The 21,512-nt window shown below is 46.8% G+C and overlaps 1 protein-coding gene across 5 annotated transcripts in view; it reads left to right on the forward strand.

The window, feature by feature from the left end:
* Positions 1-21,512, forward strand: part of LOC126520803 (NAD kinase-like) — a 167,891-nt gene that overhangs the window by 49,714 nt on the left and 96,665 nt on the right. Inside the window, exon 1 of one of the 5 annotated variants that reach the window (XM_050169593.3) lies at positions 1,447-2,376. The exons of the other annotated variants lie outside the window; for them this stretch is intronic. The gene's annotated coding sequence lies outside the window, so the exon portion shown is untranslated. Of the gene's footprint in view, positions 1-1,446; positions 2,377-21,512 lie in introns of those variants that run through there. 5 annotated transcript variants of the gene reach the window in all.

Consider the following 21,512-nt stretch of genomic DNA (forward strand, 5'->3'; position numbering starts at 1 on the left):
CGCCACCCCCGAAGAACAACCCCTGAAGAAGGAGCCGAATCGGCTCCGAAACATCGGGCTAATACAATTCGCTTATTTGGTTGGAGTCAATCTGAAAGTCCTAATCAATTTCCCAACCAGACAGGCAATTCTGTCGAAATGTTTAGCTTCAACTCGTCTGCAGTGTTGCTGAATAAAACAATGTCATCGGAAAACCGAAGATTGCTGACATATTCGCCATTGATCCTTACTCCTAAGCCTTCCCAGCTTAATAGCCTGAATATTTCTTCCAAACACGCAGTGAATAGAATTGGAGAGATTGTGTCTACGTCTGGTGTGCCTGCATCCGAGCTCCTCTTCCGGGCATCCCTCTGTGTAGACAGGCAGCGCCATCTAGCGGCGCCGCCGCGAAGTCCGCGCGTGGCGTGTGTCTGAGTATTCCACCGCGATTCTGCTAGGCACCGGATAAGTTTTAAAGGATTTTTTTTTGTCATTATATAAAGCCGCACATACAGTAGGACATATACCCAGTGGCGTGAAACCCAAGTTGGCGTGAAAGAGGTTAATTCAAAAGTGAACTATACCCAATGTCACGCACTCAGTGACCCGAGCAGGTACAACTGTTTTTTCCGAACACGGTTCCCTCAGCAAAGCCAGCCCGATGCTCCACCCATGAGACCGCGGATTACCAGCCACTCAAGTTGGCGAGAAAATGGTTAGAGACATAGACAGATAGAAATATAGATGCCGGAAAGTGAGTGAAATAGCCCAAGAATGCCAATCCCATTAAAGATCATTTCTGAGGGTGCTATATAGCTAAAGAATAGTGATTGGAGCGTAACTGACTCGACTGCGTTGGACGCGGGCAGACACACTAGTGCTTGGGTCGTGCCCTTCACTTTTGACGCTTCTGACCCCAATACGGTTTTAGTGTTTTGTGATAGAGTTTTGGCAGTAACCTTTATAGGTCACCGAGGGCATGAAAGAACACGCAGATCTAGACAATAACGTTTGAATTCATATCGTACTACAAACAATTAACCTGCATATTTGCAATCAAACAGGCATAGTACAGTGAAAAAGAGCAGACAACTGAATTGACGATACTCTCCTTCGCTCTTTCACACTTCAGAGAGTAATGGATAATAAAAAAAGACTCTTGAAAATTGGTCCAAATCAATTAAAATCGCCTGCCGAGAACATTCATACGACTAAAGGTCCTTGTTTTATTTATTTATTTATTTATTTATTTATTTATTTACGTACTTAATGTCTTGATTTGCACGCACGGAATGTGACAGCATTGCTGCAACATCTTCGTCACGTCAGCTTGTGCAGATCGCATTTGCCGTTTCCAAACAGAAGATCTGTCAAGCAAATACCCATGGTGTTCAAAATTATTCCCGGCGTACGTCAAACCACACTTGTTAAGCGGCGTGCTTCATAACTTACTGTGCGGCTTCGGGCCGCTTAACCCGCACAGTTCGAACTATTTTATTATTATTATTTGTCACGTGGCGGCATCCACCGCACCCGTCGTCCAACGGCAGCCGTACTCCTTGCCGGCACAGCACAAACGAAGGCGCGCCGATGCCCACCGTCACCGTGCGCCGCCTACGGTGTACCACGACGGGGCCGTCGAATCGGCGCGGCCGCAGCTGGAGTTTATTCTTGAATATTGAAACCAGCCGCCGCTTGCCAACAGGTTGCCGCCTCGAGCACTCGCTGACGGCGATCGAGCACCCTTCCTGGCCGCAAGCGCGGTGCCTTGCAACTACGACTACCCTGAGTGTCTCCTTTTCTCTTTTTCTTTTTTTTTTTCTTTTTTCCTACACCGCGCGAGCGGTCCGTCGTTGGTGGTGGTTCCCGTCCTTCGCGCCACAATCAGCGGACGGCGGCGACGAGAAGTGAAAGGGGGCGACACAACTGGCAAATTTTCTTCTCCCGGCAGTCGCCGATCACGTGCGAAGAAGCGATGCAATAACGGCCTGCCCGCCCGGCTGCAGGTGGAGAAGAAGACGGCGAGATGTGCGCGCCGCTCATTCTCCCCTCCGGTGCGGCTGCGAGCGCGCGCGCCACTGGAATTATCGGCCTTGTCCGCCGGCCTAACCTCCCGAGCTTGGCTCGGGCGCGCGCACTCCGTGACCGTTGCCGTACTGCTTGAGGAGCGCCGGAAGGGTTTCAAAAGACGCGCGTAACGAGCGGGTAGCGAGGACGGGCCGAATACCGCGACTCGTCGCCCCCCCACCCCCCGGTGAATCGCCACCGTGAGTGAGAGGCCTGTACGCTCGGAGTCCACGGCTAACCGCCGCTTTGTCAAGAGGGCCGTCGGAGCGATGGACGCTAGAAAAGCGGTGACGTCCAGTGCCACGGGCCGCCGCCGCCGCCGCCGGACCGGTGAGTGCGTGGGACGCAGTGCTGGATTTGATAAGGAAGAAGGAAAACTCCCGGGAGCTTGTTACATCGGGGACATCTAAGAGTGAGGAAGGCGGTAGCATACTGTGATACTTCTTTCGTTGACTATTGCCCTAGCACCGTATTACCCGAGACGGCAGGTCGGTAAGCGTGTGTAGCGACAGCATATCAGTGACCCTTCCCCTTGCCGAGTAAGACACAATGTCACTTAGTGGAACTTCAAGTGACATGCATGCTTCGACGAGATAGACAACGTTTGCAGTTTACATCGAGTTCTACAAGCGAACAGGCGCCGAACATTATCTTCGAACACTCTTCGCTCTCGCGGTCCATCCCCGTATTCTGAAACTAAACAAACCATTGTGTAACCTAGTTCCTTAGGTACATAGACAGTGCTTTACCTACAAGACTTTTGTGGGCGACGTATCTGAGAATCGCAAACTTATGATTTTGGTCAGTATGTGTAGCGAAAGCGTCAGAGTATATCACGGGAGTTTCTAGTTCGCGCTCTTGCAGTGAGCGATGCGGGATAACCACCTCTTGATGCTGATCAAGAACACTGGACTCCTTGGAATGTCGCACCAACTCAAAAGCATATCACCGACGTATTCAGCCTGTCAAACGTTGTTGGCTGTTGTGGGTTAGGCGTGGGATGTATTCGTATGTATGGTTTATAAGCCTTAAACACCCATGTTCGAACCTCCATCGATCGTGCAACCACATTAGCCGCAACGGTTAATGTGACCAGCATTTCGATGCCGGTTTTACACACGTACATTGAAAGCAGCATTTCTGAAGCTTTTAAAAGTAACCTGGCAGCCTAGGAATGCGGCAAGAACTCACTGGCTTGGTGAATTATGTAACCTGCAGGTAGCTTGTCGTGTGAGGCTCCTCCACTGGGTTGACTTCTTTTTTTTTTTGCATTCTGTCTCCAGCGTAATTCATCACCAGCCTTTTACAATGAAATATATAGAATGCGTTTTCACGTTCTTGCATGCTGCATTTATTGGCGTTTCTACAGACGCACATGCATGTTTACCGCGGTCCAAGGTGGCACTTCCACCATTTGACAAAAGTTGCTTATGATATTATGGGTTAAAACATGAATGCCTTTTTTTTTCATTTCCGTTTTGAAGGTGAGTGACTTTCTGTTCGGGAGCTCAAAGACATTGTTCCCTTACGTTGTACTGGGAAGCAAGTATTTGTAGGTGACCCTAACTGCAGAAGTTGTCAACTACCTCCAAAAAAGTGCTAGAACAGAGCATGCACGATTTTAGGACACCTTACAAAGCCATCAGGTGTTGGTCCTCTAGCTCAGGTGACGTAAGTTGTGATCACTACTCCGGGCAGAAGGAGCGGGACTTTCTCCGCTGGAAAAAAAAAAAAAAAGTGAACACCAAGGAATTCCTAAACAAGACCCCGATTGTCAGACTGACACATGCCGGATGAGTGACACTTTTTATACAAGAAGCGAGCGGCGCTGAGAAGACGCGCAGCTTTGTTCACTTCTAACAGTGACCCTCTATCCTGATGATTTGCATGGCAAGCTCACGTAATTTCAGCTCACGCTGCCAGGACAACCAACCGCGGTTGCCCAGTGGCTATATATCGTATTGTGCTTCGGAGCGCCAGGTCGAAAATGCCTTCTGTGAAAAAAAAAAAAAAAAAAAAAAAGCTTTATTACTAGAAGATAACCAATAATTCTCAACTGCGGCGCTTCTCGTAAGCAAGGTGTTGCTCAGAAACGTGAAGACCAAGAAACCCAACGTAATAATAAAAAAGTGCTACTGAACGACTATTTCTCAATTTGACCAGTGGGAAATGGTCGAAACTGATATTCGTCAGATAAAATAATTGAAAGTCGACTTCAGTGTTCCTTATACGGTCCAACCACTGTGGCTACGTGATAATGGATGTGAAGCGATTAAATAAGTTTATGCCATCACTTGAAGTACTCACATTCAGTAATGAAACGCTACGCGCAGTAAGCGTGCTCCTCTGTACATTTGCAGAGGGACACTTATCTACGTGGAACATCACTGAGTCACAAGATTTTTTTCCGCAACGTAATCTCCTGGAAAGAAAACTGTCAAACCGCTTAACGAAAGTCGCCAAATCACGAACTTTGAATCTCTGAAAAAAAAAGAGCTAAAGCTAGTTTTGGAGCTTCAATAAACACATGCCGAAGATGCAAATTACTCACTTAAGGTCATTGTCTGGAAAGTTTCGCTTAAGTGGCGGGCAGCGCTATCGGCAACACTTAAATACACATTAGCAGCCAAACCAAATGTATCTCTTATTCAAAAAACTGACGGTGGGTCTACGTTTCTGCACCCTGGTCACGTCCACGTCCGGCCGTTACGGCAGACCCCTCCGCTGCGGCCCGACTCAAGGACGCTGTTAAGTTGCTCGCTGAAACTGCAGCCATCGAGGTTTCACGGAAGCGTAGGCCAACGATGTGTCGGCGCTGGACGAGCAGCTGTCCGAAGTGATTTTAATCTTCGATTTCAGCGGCAGATAGATCAGATTTACCCAGCCCTCGTTTCTCGTGTCCAGGTGATGGTGCTCTCTGCATTCAAAGGTAAACAAACTCAGTGGATTGATGCCCGACGGTGGGTGATCGTTTTTCACAGGTGATGACACTATTTTGACAGTTAAGATGTCATGCGACAGTCAGGTTTTCATAAGAGAAAAAGCTAAAAATAAATTTTCCATAGCAAATGCCTTTAATGCATCTAGAGGGCATTTGAACGTGAATGCCTGCAGGTTTGTGCCTACACGATAGTGAAACTGTGGCTGTGTCCCTATGACAGCTCTCTCGTAATACTCGAAATACAACCGCACAAGAGCCTCAATTACGTTCCAAGCACGACCTGTCCAGCTGATATTCGACTGCAGAGATGTAGCACTACTAGGGATATCTAGAGGACTGGTCCGCCCTCGGTTCTTCATGCATGTTCCATGTATAGCCCCAACGCGATCAGTGATAATGGGTAATGGATATTTGTAAATGACTAGGCAGTTTGGTCCATACATGCACTGTCTTGCTCCCGTGCTCCTCGCTCCAAGAACAAAGAGAGTGCTAGCGACTCCTTTATGCAGCGGTAGCTAGCCAACTCTATAAAACCATTGTAGTGAGTTCTCGTACTCCTGGGTGGCACTAGTTGACTCCTTCCACGGAGTAAATTATCTCTGCTTCTGCAGAAACAGAGGGAGCGTACGTTATTGGGGTGTGCAAGGGTTCTAACAACAGGAGCTTCCAATGCTCTTTTGTTTCGAGGATACTGGTAGTCATTGAATGATGCTATCGAAGCGCGAACACTAATGTTCGCGTGGCATTCGTCATGGCAACGAGTGTTGCTACATGTCTGAATGTCTGAATCAGGAAACATCTGCGCTGTGTAGCGCTGGTTATCTGTTCTGTTGGACTGGATGTAGATGTAGATCCTCGTGATCTACTGGCACGTACCCACTCTGTGGGACTGGCCAAGAATCGGATAGGTTATGCAAAAGTGGGAAGTAAGTCATAATTTTATAACAGGGAAGTTGCATTCGAAATATAGAGATTATAGAGACTGCATGATTTTATGAAACTGAAAATTCTACCATGACCACAAAGTAGAAACAATTCAAGTTCAATTTTAATGAAAGAAATGGAGACTAAACAAATTTTTTATTGAGAGATTGAGCTAAATGAACATCTTGGATGGCAGCGCTAACCTTCCCGTCACTACGCCCGAGTGTAGAGGCACACAAAGAAAGCACATTCTGAACAATTAAATCTAATCCAAAAAGGCGGAGTGGTGTTTCTAGAGTTCGTTTTAAGCTAGCAAATCGTCGACAAGAAATTGAAGAATGTTCTGTGGTTTGATCTTCCCTGCACACATGACAAATCGGTGACGGTGCCAGACCAGCCCTGTATAAATAAAAATTTAAAGAAGTCATGCGACAGCGCAGCCTACTAATAGTTACTTCAGTTTTTCTAGATTGGCAATTAGTGCTCTTCCAGGGATACGATGAATGTTTAAAATCCGAGGAATTTCTTATAGATGGTACAGAGAATTCTCGCGTCATAATTTGCCTACGAAATCTTGCACCTATGATCAAGGCTGGTGTAACGAGAATTTTAATGGCTGGGCCAGTTAACGACGTCTTCGCCAACGAATCAACCGTTTCATTTTGGACTAGGTCTGTATGCCCAGGTACCCAGACTTAATGGGTTATGGGTTAATTGTTGAGGTACTAAGGATTTAAACACTCGCAGAATCCGAGATTCATTAGGTACTGTGAGTGAAGTACACAAGGACAAAGAATCAGTAACAATGGCTACATAATTTATTGTTGGGATTGATTTACGAAGAACCAGCACTACTGCGGAAAATTCCGCAAGAAGTATTCGTACAAAGTCTGGAAGCCGCAGGGAAAATTACCAATCGAGATTAAGGTTGAACATACCAATACCACATTTTTCTTGGTTCTGCGTGGCGTCAGTCGCTATGACTACACTTGTTTGTGATTTTATTAAGTAATCCTGTAAAACAGCACTTAACATTCTATAAGGTTTTGCGTTGCTTGGAAAAATGTCGACAAATTTTATGTTAGGAGAATTTTCCCCGTCACAAATGGGCTTTACCTCTCTGATCTTAACGCTCAACGGATCGTTGTACAAAATCGATTTGAGGAGTGTGGAATCGAGAACAACGTGCATCGAAAAACATACTAGGATGATAAATGTACTCGTGTTTGGCAACGTCTTACTTGTGATTCGTACGCCCTTGCACCGCGAGCACATGAAACCAAATCGCAAGAGAAAGAATTTTTGCTTTTAGATACAAAACAGTATTTGCTACAAATTTAGGCAGCCCTAAACATAGCCATAATGCTTGCTCTTCTAGGAGAACAAGGGCGCGAAGCTTATAGGCAGGCACCCCGGAGTATAGTACACCGCCGAATTCCAGGACAGGGCGCACATACGTACGGTAGATTGATAATAAGGTGGCCCTGCGCATTCCTCATCGACTGTTGCTCAGTCTGCGTAACAAACCCACCACTCGAAGGTCCTTAGCTGCAATATAATCTATGTGCGCACGCCATGATAGAGAGCTGTCGTATATAACACCAAGATACTTAACACTATTTACATGTGGAATGAAATCGAGCTGGTAGGACAGAAATACATGTACTGGGTCCTTCAGGGGAAATACGAGCAATGAGCACTTGTTCACGTTTACAGCCAAATGAATAGAATTTAAGCAAGCTTCTAGAACAGAAAAATACCATTGTAGGTTTTCATAAAGTGTTTGAATATGCCTTGCCGATGAGAAGAATGCAACGTCATCCGCATACACGTAAGTGTACACGTCCTTTTGGGATTAAATGGAGATCACTAAAATAATAAATAAAACCGGAGATAGCACTGAGCCCTGTGGAACTACTTTTGCTTGTCTATAGGTACTCTATGGAAAGCGGTTCTGGAAGTAATAAAATTATCTGCCACTTCAAAATTGCGTAATCAATGCTTGCAAATATTTGAGGAACTTAAGTTCTCGCAGCCGGTTTACCAATATCTCGTGTTCGACGCTATCGTATGCCTTGGTGATATCAAGCGTAACCAATGCCGCATACTGACCTTGGCGCCGTGCAAGTTGTATACGACTTTCCAGGTCAATATGCGCCCGCCATATTGAGTACCCCTGTCTGAATACAATTTGACATGGACAAAAAAGCATTCTTGTATTAATAATATTCATAACGCGGACACGTACGTAAGGCTCTTCTTATGAAATTTGAAAAATTTGATGCAAGGGCGACTGGTCCAGTGTTGTCTGGGGTATAATTCTCTCCCGTTTTTTTTTTTTTTGGTAACGGTATAATCTTTGTAATCTTCCATTCTGTGGAGCACAAGCTCTTCTAACTGAAAATTTATGATGTTTAGTAGATCGTCTTACCACTCTTTACATCAAATTTTTTACATGGCCAAGGTGACTCCATCAGGGCCTCGAGCCACAGTCGGAACTTTCTGCAAGACATATGACAATTCATCCACAGATATATATCTCCGTCAAATCCTCATCAATATCGGAAATCAATGTATGAATACAAATATTAGAAGGAAAGCGATGCTCCAGCCCTTTAGCTAGAACTTCCAATGACTTGATCATATAATGTGCGGATAAAACTCTAGATTTGACGTTTACCGGCAACGGAATGATTTTCTTGTATCTAAGAAAACAGAATACTGCTCGTTTGTTATTGGGTTTGGCAAGAAAATCTAAATTATTTATGTCGTACTCATCTTTTGCTTTTGATACAGTACGTTTAGATGTAGCTGCCACTAATTTATAGACTGACCAATTTTTCGGGCGTTGGTTATGTAACAATTTCTTCCAGGCGGCATTTATTCTATAATCCAGCGAGCATTCATCATACCACCAGCGCGAATAGGGATTTTCATTAACTGAGTGAACCACAAATTCAGCTTTTCTACGGGTGTCTTCTAAGAGTGAACAAATGCTGAATGCCTTTTTTTTTAATTTCGCTTCAGATAGGGCAGCCAATGATGATCGCAAATTACTTTGGAATTTAATTTATGTATTTTTGCGCAAGAGGCACTAAGAATGTTACCGGACACATAATCTGAAAAATCACCGGAATATGGTCATTATTTGTGGCATAGCCACGAGTCGACCAAAAGGATACGCGGAGACCTGAACCTGAGAAAGTCAAATCTAGAGCAGAAGTTGTTAAACCTTGTTTAGTTGTTCCCCTATGTTGTGCGCGGTGTCGGTGTTTGTTGGCTTCTTATGATATGACTAATAAAAATCGGGCCCCTCGGTTAACCCCATTTCTTCTCGTTCATTATAGAGAATTTTGTAATTTAGAAATGATATTAAGTGAAAACTAATCGTTATTATCCATCTTCAGGATGTATTATTTTAAAATTTGAAGTTAATATTTTTGGGCTCGTAAATTGAGGAAAGTCAAACACTGAATTTAACATGGCAGTCTCTTTATTTCGCTTACTAATTTAAATACGGCATCAAATACATTCCTATTGCAGTGTCCTACAGTGCCGACGCCAGTGTCAACTAGTCTGCCTCAATGTAGCTGCAACAAATTTGTAGTAGTTCCATGTGCGTGGGCCCTGGTTATACAGCAACTTTTTCCACGCTGCTTTTCTGGATCTATTCGTCGATAGATCATCTTTCTCTTCACTATAAGAACAACCGCGCCCCATGGAAACAAAAAGCAATTCGGCATACGATTTTATCCCGTGCGTATATTTGAACAGCCCCATATTGTATATTTATTTCTTGCTTTCAGTATAACATATAACACACAGCAGCTAAATGTGCTTATTCGCTTTTTTTCTGCGCTGGGCCGTCGCCTCCGACGACGTGAAGACACCTTGTTATGATAATAACGACAATGGTAATCGGTCGGTATTGCACAAGAGCAATGGTAATGGTATTGCACAAGAGCTATTCTTTATTCTAGACAAAGGCGCAAAGTACCGCTTACATTGTGACCACGTGGTTATAACGTACACTTATACAATAACTCACTTTCCTGAGGCCGACGACTTGTGTTCATCGACAGAAAGAAGGGTGTCTTGGAATTATAGAGGCAAGAAATACGTCGTAAGAAAACCACTAGCTGCGTATACAAGCAGCACGACGCAAATTTAAACCTCTTAACGACAAGCGTGGTCAATCAAGCGTAATAAATCGAGTAAAAGCGTCGCAGATAAGAAATCTTCTTCATCGCAGCTTGACAGGACGCCAGCCAACTATCACCGGCGGAAATTAAAAGGCAGTGAATATTAATTAACTAGTGACAAGATATCTAGGCCACGTGGCAAAAGAGCTGACGGAAACAACAAATATTGTCGGACAATTTCTTTCCAGTTATTTGCCTCAAGGGACCACACTGCGTTTAATTCCGCAAAGAAAAAAAAAACATAGGCTGTGAGAGACGCCGCGTAGTAGAATGATCCGGACTAACTTAAAACATCATAATTATCCCTATTTTGTCCATCGCACAATCAAGGTCTCTCCCGTCCACCTTCAATTACCTCTTTTCTGCGTCAGGTGACACCACCCTTTACCTGCAAATTTTCTAATTACATCACACCACATAGCTGTCTGTCGTCCTCGACTGCACTTCCCTTGGCACTCATTCTGTAGCTATAATAAATAGACCACTGGTTATCCAGCCTACATGCATTATACTTCCTGCCGAATTGAATTTCTTTCTCTTAAGGCCAACTAGAATATCGGTTACCCCGTTACCTTTCTAATCTACAACGCCATCTTCTCATCTCGTAACACTGCGCCTATAATCTTTTTTTTTCGTTCGATTGCTCGTTCCCCCTGTTCACATGAAATTTCATTCATTCATTCAAATAACTTTATTGAGTGCTCTGAGATTTGGTGGGGTGGGCCTGGACCCCGCCTAGGTTTCCGCCAAGGGTTGTTGGCTCTTGACGGCTTCCTCGGCTCGCTGGACGGCCCAGAGTTGGCGCTGCAGGTCCGAGCTGAGCGACGCAGACTCCCATGCAGCGCGCGCGGTGGCTGTCGTTGTTTGAGGCTGCATCACCGTTATCCTGTATTATAGCCGTACATTAGCATGAAATTTAAATCGCCTGGTATTATTTAGCGTGCGCTCTAAACTTAGTGTACGAGCGTTCTTGCGTTCCATTCCAATCGCACTACGGGCAACGCGGGCTGCGAATCCGAAAAGCCACCTCGTGGTTTGTAGCATCATCATCATCATCATCATCATCACCATCATCATCATCATCATCGTCGTCGTCGTCGTCGTCGTCGTCGTCGTCATCAGCCTGGCTACGCCCATTGCAGGGCAAAAGCGCATCCTATATACTTCTCCAAATACCCCGGTCATGTGCTAATTGTGGCCATGTCCCTGCAAACTTCTTAATCTCATCCGCCCACCTAACTTTCTGCCTCCCCCTCCTACGCTTCCCTTCTCTTGGAATCCAGTCCGTAACTCTTAATGACCATCGCTTATCTTCCCTCCTTATTGATGATGTTTGGTGTTTAATGGCGCAAGGGACAGGTGTGGCCAAAGAGCGTCATTCCCTCCTTATTACACGTCCTGCCCTTGCCCATTTGTTTTATAGAGAAGCACCCATAAAGCCATTGATTGAATCACCGCGGCTTGCCTTACGTGTCTCGTGTGAATGACTCGTCTAGCACTTAGAAAGAAACAATAAACTGCTCCCCGAATGTATAGCACATTCTGATACGTGCGGGTAAATGCGATGATTGTCGGATAATTCCGAAGCCTGGCTTCCTTCGCTGTCTGTGATTAACGACCCGGTTTTGTTCTTGAAGTGGAAATCCAAGCCGCTGACACGGAACTTTGAGACCTCCTCTACGATTCGAAGAAGAGCTTGTGATTAAGCCAAAGCTCTCTCGATATATCATTCAGCAAAACGTGCCGTGACCATGTTTCTTTTTCAAGGTCGACGACGTGAGAACGCACTAGCGTCCGTGGAGTTATTTTAATTTCCGAGGGCAGCGCGTTTCGCTGAATGCTTTGCGCCGTAAGCGATTTCGCAGCAACCCGCAGACTCCTTTAATATCGCGGCCGCGAAATGAGCCAAAGATTTATTCGTGAGAAGACGACGCTGGTTAAAAGGGAGAAGACGAAGGTTGTTAAAATACACAAATGTATGCAACCCCTATATCACTTAACCAACGCCCTGGAAAGTCACGAGCTGTCGCGAGCGGCATTACGCGTTCTGCTTCGCGACTGCTTACACCTTCAGCCCTGCGCTAACTTTGTCAAGCCGTTCGATGCGGCGGTCTTACGCCGCAGGCAAGAAATATAAAATTAGATTGTGGGATTTTGCGTGCCGAAACCACGATATGATTATGAGGCACGCGCTGCAGGCGCCGCGGTGCATCTCCCTCGTGCACATGCACACAAAATATCCCGATCAATAAGGACGCCAAGAGCACATATGCGCCACCGGAGATGGGAAGACTGGGATGTCGAAAGGTTTGAAGAGCACTGGCACGCAAATGCACACAAATGGAGACGCACAAAACACGCAAATACGGTAACGCTAACAAAAAAGTAGATACACACAAACATACATACATTTACGCACACTTGCGCACGGACGATCACACGTGCATAGGCACAGTGAAGAGAAAATAATTTGATCAGTAGAGAGGAATGTAATGGTGCTGGGGGGCTTGTAAGCACGAACACACGCACGCACGCGCACACACACACACACACACACACGCACGCACACATACACACACACACACACACACACGCACACGCACACACACACACACACACGCACACACGCACGCACACGCGCGCGCCCACACACACACACACACACACACACACACACACACGCACGCACGCACGCACACACGTGCACACAAATGATCATTCAACCTAGTATACACAAACGATCATACGCGCACGAACATGCGGCACACATCAGATTAAAAACATCAGGGCGCACAGATTGAAACGATCACATGCGTGTACGTGCAGTCACACCAAGAGAAGGAAACCGTTAATAATCCGATGGGGGTATCGTTGAGAGCTGAGAGCTAGATTTTATGACATCAGTATTGGTTCTCAGGTTCAACTTCAGAGCCGAATCCATCAAATCGGGTGGCATCAGAGGCGAAGGATGGTAGTTTCTTTCCCCACGGCATGCGTCTCACTTTGTATACGTGCGTCCTTCTGAAGAGTATATGTAAGACTCAGCAGCGTGTGTGCAGAATACTGGAAAAGTACCGTCAGTTAAGGAATACACGATGCGTTCGCTTGTACGTACGTGTCACCACGTTTCTTCTTCATACAAGAAAAAATAGGCAATAAAGTGAAGAAACTATAAGACTAGATTTGCACCTGCTCTCGCCGCCTAAAGTTACCGCCTTCGATTTCTCACTTTCTTCAGCGCATATGCACGCTTTCGAACAAACTACGCGTCACGTGGTCAAGAAAACAAGCTTTTTCACTTCAGCCGATGCCCCGGCTTAAGTCTAATTCAGATGCACACGTTTTGCCACTGAAATAAGGGACAGCATATTTAGCATCTACGTGTATAGAGCCTAACTGATGCACTTATTGCGATCGACGTGGCCCCACGAATTCGATTCGCAAGATTGAAAAGAGGGAGAGAGAAAGACTGATAAGGAGCATTTGTATTGTTTAACAAACTATTAACGCGACAATTTTCATTCACAATACGGCTGCTTGTTTGACGTGGTCTCTCATTTTATATTAGTCTCCACTGTTTACTAAATCTCGAGCTATACGAAGTGATCGTTTCTATCGTTTATTTGCCTTCTTTCTTTACCAGAATCACCCTTCAAAAAAAAGAGAAAAATCGCACGTCGAGACGTTTATGACGCTTGCTTGTCTAAACTACTGCAGATGCAATAACTGCTTGCCAGGCACAGCTCAAAACGGTGCGTTGCGCAAACAAAATATAAGGACAAAACTTTACGCTCAACACCTGCGGTGTTGTTTGACATATAGGTCTGTTTGTTATTGTGGACTTGTTTAATCGAGCGCGTCAGTATAAAAATACCGTAAGTTGGAAGCAAAATGAACCTATAGCTTTTAGATCAAGGCCCCGTGTATTTTCAATACTGCGTTCGGATGCGCATACGCCGAATCAAGACGTGCTTAGTGTAGGCTGCAGGTTGCCGCACTTCTCGGTATCGGCAATGTGAGCAAGACATACTGCCAAAGCTGTTACCGCACTAAATATGAAAACGGGCAACGTTTGATGCTTACTTGGAATATGAATAAATGCTGCGCTGGTTTTAACGTTTGTTTGTATTGTGTAGTGTGCACGGGGCGACGGCGACGGAAGTGAAAATTACGGGAGCGATTCACGTGTGACTGCCACGCCGGGCGCCGTGTAATGCATTTTTAGACGTGGCGCGCGTAGCTGCGCACTATTCGCCCTGTTCCTACAGTGTTACTTCGATAGATCTTAGCTTTATATCTGGCTGTAAAAGCAAATAATAAGAAGTGGAACGGCTGTAGCCTGTCTCGCCATAAAAATGTGCATCTCTGTCAAAGTTGTGGTGGTATAGAGTAGTGTATACGTCTGCACATGGTGCACTATAGATGGAGCCTCCCAATCTCGGCATAAGTCTTCAGAGCGTAAAAAAGTCCCGGAGACATCTGTGTTGCATTTTGGGCAATGACAGCTGCTGTGGGCGTCTTGTGCATCTCCGTGGGAGTTTCGTAGCAACTGCCTGGAATTACATTGGAGGCGCTTCATCGTAGAAACAACATGAGAATTGCCCCAAATTGCATTGAAAGTGTATCTTCATGGCAGTAATAGCCTGTAAATACACGCGGAATGCGTCGTCAGGAGAAATGCACGAGAATCGCCTTTTATGTGCGCGGACAGTGCATTTTCTTGAAAGCTGTGTGCGACTTGCCCGGAATTGCAGAGAATGTGTGTACCTCCATGTCAAACGCTCGGGAATTGCCTTTTAGTTCATCGAAAGGGCATCTTCGTTGGAATTGCATTAATCGCATGCGTTTGCGAATCGGGAGGAATTATTGGGAATCGTGTACTTCCTGTAGCGCAGTTGAATATATAGAACGCGTGCTTGGCCCACATTCCAGCGTGCAACGTTGCTGCGCTGTTCTCTAGTTGGCGGCCATGCCGAAAGGCTCAGCTCTTCGAATTCACGTCACGATTGTGCATCGGTGCGAACGCTTCGAAATCGCCACGTGCAATTTTTCGGTGACTATATAGCTGACAGGGCAGATTGTTAAAAAAAACAAAGACAAATTGGGCTTCCTCAACACAGGCCGCTATTACGGGCCGTTGGCATGACGCGTCAGCGATGTGCCTCTTCCTTCCTTAATTCGTTGACACCAGTTGCGTAAAACGCCCGGCAGAGACGACACTAAAGACGTTGCCCAACTCGGCTCGTTGATTGCTGCCGGGTGCCTCGGAAAGGTTCGGATCGTGTTCTCCTCCGGAAAGTTCATTCCCTCTGTGTGCATTCCACAGGGGCGGGTGGTGGTGGTGGTGGTGGTAGAAACATCGCGCGCGCGCGCTCGCACTCGCGTGGCATTCCGACGACAGCTTTCCCGGCGAGAAACGCTTCAAGTCCCACGCCTTCACTTTAGGAAATGACGGTGGTGCCGGGAGTTGTCCGTCCTGCTCACTCACTGCAGCACCGCCACCAAGCTGGCCTCCACACACACACACATACACACATGCACCCGTGTTTGGCAGCCGTCGCGACCACGAAGGCGCGCTCACGCAACTGTCAGTGGGGACGAGAGAGAGAGTGGGCCTAATTGCAAGGTTCGCCACTCGAGCCAAGAAACTTGTCGCGCGAGGCGACGGCGACGACGGTACAAGGTCAAAGATCACCCCGCGCCCGACGCCTGCGGCCGCGGGCGTGGCCCACTCATCCGTCCGGCGCAGTGGTGTCCCTGCGAGACCCGCGCGCGGCATTCTTTTTTTTTTGTCCTGGTGTTTCTTCGTGACGTGGAACAGGGGGAAGTTGGCTGTCTGCGCTCAGACTGATGGCCTCGGTTGGTCAATGTCGAAGAGGCTCGGACACCGGTTTGGCTAATCAAGGTGGAGGCCCTTCCAAGATGCTCAAATCAGGATCAAGTTAAGAGCCGCGAAAAAGACGTGCCGGGGCGAAACGAAAATGCTCGGTACACTGAGCTGCTGACTCGGGCTAGTTGGTTAAGATGCGGCGAGCGGACGAAACGAGCGCTGTGTCAGTCTCTTGTTATCTTGGTGTTGCATCTTCACAATTATTAAGCGACTTGTCTTAGTCTCGTACATGAATGGCTTCTTTTTCACTACAATAGATGTTGGAGAACGTTTTATCTTTAGTGAGCTTTACGTCAATGTACTATATACCGTCACGACCTCCACGTCACCGTCTTACCGTGCACCGATGTGACGTCATTGGAAAGCAATAGAAAATCTGCTGCTGTCGGTAGTGATGCCAGAAAGAAGCATTTCAGACTTAAGTATCTTTCTGGAAGAGGACATACGGTTCTTTCTTTCCGCGCATTAAGCACACGTCAAGTAATTCATAAAGAATACCGATGATTACGATACTCCCTAATGCGAAATTTGAGAGCTGCTCTATACGTGTTTTCATTTCGCGATATACTGAGGTAAGGAATTGGAGATATACTTATAACACAGTAGGCAATCGTCGAAAATCTGATCTGCGGGTCAAGCGCGTCGGGTTTCCTACGTAACCTGTCGAACGTTCCAGTGTAATCGATGGTGCCGCATGGCTTCCACAGAGTAGTACACAATTCGCGTCGCGCATGCAATTAGAGTACAAAACAATCGCAAGCCATGACAATCGAAACAATGCGAACGAGATCAAACCAAGCAAGCTCGAGCAAAGAGCTGACGCTAACAAACGATAGTACGAAGCTAGCGGTTCGGCTGAGACCAGATACGAGTACGCGTCGAGCGGGTCCGGGTGAAACCAGTTTCACGCGCGCACGTCATTGAAGGGGCCGCTGTCATTGGTGTTCGCCGTTCACCGCTCGCGTCTTCTTTCATCTGCCGCTCTGTGTTCGCTCTTTCATCCTTCGCTGCTGTGCTCGTTCGCTCGGTTACGCCGAGACCGACACCGACGCTCGCCGCAGCGACATGCGTCTCACAGCTGCGCTCTATAATAAATCCGATCACACACATATGTGCACAGAAGTCCGTTGTAGGAGAAGCTTTCTTTGATGCTTACTGAAATGTCGTATCTTCACTTCAACGTTGTTCAATGCTCCTCGCTGCTCCCGTTTTAATGCGACAGCGTTAAGGAGCCCGTATCGCAGAAAAGCCGGTGTCGTCGGTGTCGGCTGCGTTGGCCGTGAGCGATAAATCCCGGAAGGCTCTTGATAAATGAAAAACAACTTGCAAGATGGGCTGGGTGGGAATCGAACCAGGGTCTTCGGAGTGTGAGACGGAGACGCTACCACTCAGCCATAAGTTCGATGGTTCGAAGTGGGACAAAAGCGCCTCTAGTTAATGCGGTGTTGCCTTAGAAACGTGCCGTAGAAATTTATACTGCGGTGTATATAGGTAATTATGAGCATGTATAAATTACAGAAGTCACAGTTACACGAGTAGCGAAGTACGTTTCCGCTACATTTCTTCTGCGCTCTGCGCACACGCAGAGCCATCTTGCGGCAAACACAGAAGACCCCCTCCTCGCAATGTGCGGCGCTGCCCCGACACGTGGCGCACCACTAGCCCCATGATCATGGCGCGCCTTCATGGCGCGTCGTGGCCCGGCTGTCCGTGCCGATCGCGACGTTTGGCTCGCGTAGATCGTTTGAGTGGGCGGTGCGAACGGGATGCGATAACGCTATCGCGTTCCACTCTTGAAGGCGAAGCTTAAGCGTCCTCCAATTTTCGTTCACTTTTATTGTGATAGCAATTGTATGGATCGGTCGCCGTGGTGTTCCCTAGAAAGACAAGTGCCATAACATCACGGCCGCGCGCCGTATGCTGTAGGTAAGAGCGAAAGCTTGTGAGGGTGAGCCGAGACGGATGGTAGCTTGGTGCGGAGTTGTCTTCTCGCCCTCGCAAGAAACGAAGGCGGGCAAGGTGTGCGCCGTATTCTTACGCGCGCAAGGGGTGAGCGGGTAGGTGTGCTCGCAATAGGAGGGGAGGGGGCAAGTTTGTGCGCGTATCATCTACTCCAGCTGCGGTCGCTTAGCGCGGTCGCGCGCGTCCTATCTTTGAGGCAATCTGTGCTTGGTTCGAAGGCTAGCTGCCGGATATAGCTGATGGCTTTGTGTGCCCTGTGTTTTCGAGCGCCTAGTTCGCGTTGAAGTGAGAGGCAGCACGAAGCGGACTTCGCTGGCCGCTGCTGCCGCTTTTCATCACGCCGGGGCTCTGACAGCGAGTGTCCGTGGTCATCAAGTGAGATGTGCACGTAATTTGCCTGTGTGCGCGTGACAAAGTGCCTGTTCATTTAGTTAGTAAGTGAATGTTTACAGGAGTTTATGACACTGATAAAACTAACCTTGCTTCGTGTAGCTGTCTAACAAATTTGCTATCACAATGAATGCTTCGCCTGTCCGGCGAAACTGCGACTTTTTTTCTTCACACTCGGCTGCCGCTGATATCGACCTAATTCTCCGCTTGTCTGTAGCATTTCTTCATTTTTATGTTGCTGGCTTCAGTTTATTGTTGCCTACATCTTCGCTGCTTTCCTCTCGTTCTCTCTGTATTTTCGAGCACTTACCGAGTACCACATGCCCAATTGCACATATCCAGTAGCGAAGTTGTACAATCTGCATGACGGCAGTAGCCAGCACCGGCAAAGGGGTTGGGGAGGGGAAGGCAAAGTAATTAACTGAAGCAGGGTTTGAGAATGGGCTAGCTGGTATTCCATGCTGAAGTGACTAGCGCAAGAGAGGACCTTTTAGTGTCCCGTGTCCACTGTTGCACTAGACACTTCAGGAAGTAATTGAGTTTCGCTCAAAAAAGCGTTCTGTATTTTATTTGTTAGCATGTGTAAACGTTAGCTCATTTATTGATTCAGCTTTATTAAAGTCGGCGCATTACCTGTCACTAGCATCCTTTGAGAAATTCACCCAGCTTGCGGTATGTTTGACTGTTTGTCGGTCTGTCCACGCCTAAGCGCTTTCACGCCAACTTGTCTCGCCGGGTGGTCTACGGTATAATGGGTACAACCTCATTAAGCTTTACAAGATGTAACTGAAGCTTTGTGAGTGAAATTGTACTTTATTTTTCTGGAAGGTGGTGACATACTTTAAGTGTCCCTGCCGAAGTTTTATACACAGAACTGTTGTAGATAAGTGGACAGACATCTTTATGCAACCATCAGAGAGGCATCACCGGCGGACTGTCTTTGGAGCCAACGGTTACGGCAGGGCCACGAGATACAGCTTTGTATAACTACATGTTACACTTTTCAGTCTTTTGTTCATGAAGTACTTCCGCTCCAAGATATGGTTATTATGGTGGTGGATTACACAGTTTATTGTCACCGTTACGTACCTACCATTTTACAGTTTCGAAGGTTGGCGCACCACGTATATTTCGCCAAATCTCAAATAGTATAAAGAAATACTTTTACATCTTTAATTATTTGTTCACATCAAAGGCTACACCCACATTCTAATTTTTTTCTCGACTGTGGTGACAAACATTAAACGTCCCTGCTGAAATTTTCTACACAGAACAGTTGTAGACAAGTGGAAAAAACATCTTTACGCAACCTCAATCAAACGATGTCGAGGAAGCGTCCCTGCCGAAGCGTTGTACACAGAACTGTTGTAGATGAGTCGAAAGAGATCTCTATGCATGTTTAGAAAAAGTTTATTTCAAGAAGAGACGATACGAACACTGAGTCTCGACGACGGCACAATTGCACCAGGACGATAACATATACGAAAAACGAAGCATTGTACACACGGCACGTTTTCAAAGTAGTGTCCGAGTCCTCACTCACTAACATTTAACCACATAGACCCACAGAAAGGCACGGTTACGCTAACTAATTGTCACATGTATAAAATGATGTTTCATAAATACAGTATACACAGTAGTTAGGTACAATGATGATGTGACAGAGACACTACATAATTTAAGTGATGCTGTGAGATGTGTATGTACAAAAATGATCATGTATACGCGAGCATGCACAAACAGAAATCACGCGCACCTGCATTCTATGCACATTCAATGAATGGTTTTGATGGCCTGGCTACAAGAACCAGGCTGGTCGAAAATTAAGCCATGCGCCGTCCATCAGCCCCCGACAGGAAACTGCATGACCACTGTGGAAGGAACTCTTCTTCCCCACGGAAGAACAACTCCTCAGACAGAAACGACAGTAGCTCAGAGTAGAGCCTCCCCACAAGTGGAAACAGAGCGCGGCGACGATGTCCCGCGGCAACTGCTGCGCACCGGTAACGCCATAGACAAAAGGCCCCCGCAGCAACTAAAAGACGCGCAAAGCGGCCACGTAAGCAGCGACCAGATGTGATAAAGCGGTTAACTCCAAGGCCACGGAAACCAGTATGCACGGCCCTCCAAAATACCCTGCCAACGACGCATTGCAGCAGCACATGTTTATACTGGGTTCTTGAAGGGGCCAGTTTGGACACAGCGAAGATGGGACTACGCCCCACCACTCTAACCTGTCACGAGTTGGAAGCACTTGCCACCCTAGACGCCACGTGAAGTCGCGTAGGTGGCCAGGCAGAAATGACGCCGTTATCGCATCCCACGACACATTGTCGGAACGTGCGGGGCGCGCTTGAGGAAATAGAGGAAGCAGTAAGGCTGACATAGTATCTACAACACGGTTTTGGAGAACGTCTACATCAGGACATATCTGTTGTATGGGGCGATAAAATGCGACGGCAGTAGAGTGAAATGAAGGTGCGTTTAACACTTGCGGTCCGTAATTTAAGTGCACGCCCGGTAACATGTAACGAATTTTTGTGCCAAGTAAATAGCCGGCGAGTTCACGCGCAGGACACTGATCACGCTGTGACAGACGGAGCAGAAATCGCTGGACAGACACGGATGGGAACGCGAACCCACCGCGAGTGCGTGGTTGCCCAAGCGCCGCGCGACAGACCAGTTCTGTACTGCCCGACCAGAAGAAGGAACCAAGAAGGGACTGCAAAGACCTAGTAACCCGTAGTGGTTGCTGTACAACGTGACAAACGTACCACGCACGGCTGCAAAATACAGAATGTGATAAGTACCTTCTTTCTAATAGGGGTAAATCATACCCTTGAATATCTTGAATATTTCGCCTTACATACTCAAGACTTGAGAGCCACACAGAATCTGATATGCCATCATAGCTGTAATTAAGGCCTAAAATACGAAGAGAATCATTCTCTTGAAGATGGAAAAGGAGACTTAGGCGTGTCTGCGGTGAGCCAATGAACAAATAACGACATTCTGAAAATTTTGGTGCAGCACCTGAAATATCTCCACACTCAGTGGAAATTCGAAGACTACGGGATAAGCTATCTTTATTCCTGAGATACACTATGGTGTCATCGGTGAACGCTGTCACCTTCACAATACCGCTACCAGGCAGTGG

This window comes from Dermacentor andersoni, chromosome 3, assembly GCF_023375885.2.
Source record: "Dermacentor andersoni chromosome 3, qqDerAnde1_hic_scaffold, whole genome shotgun sequence".
NCBI classification, from domain to species: domain Eukaryota; kingdom Metazoa; phylum Arthropoda; class Arachnida; order Ixodida; family Ixodidae; genus Dermacentor; species Dermacentor andersoni.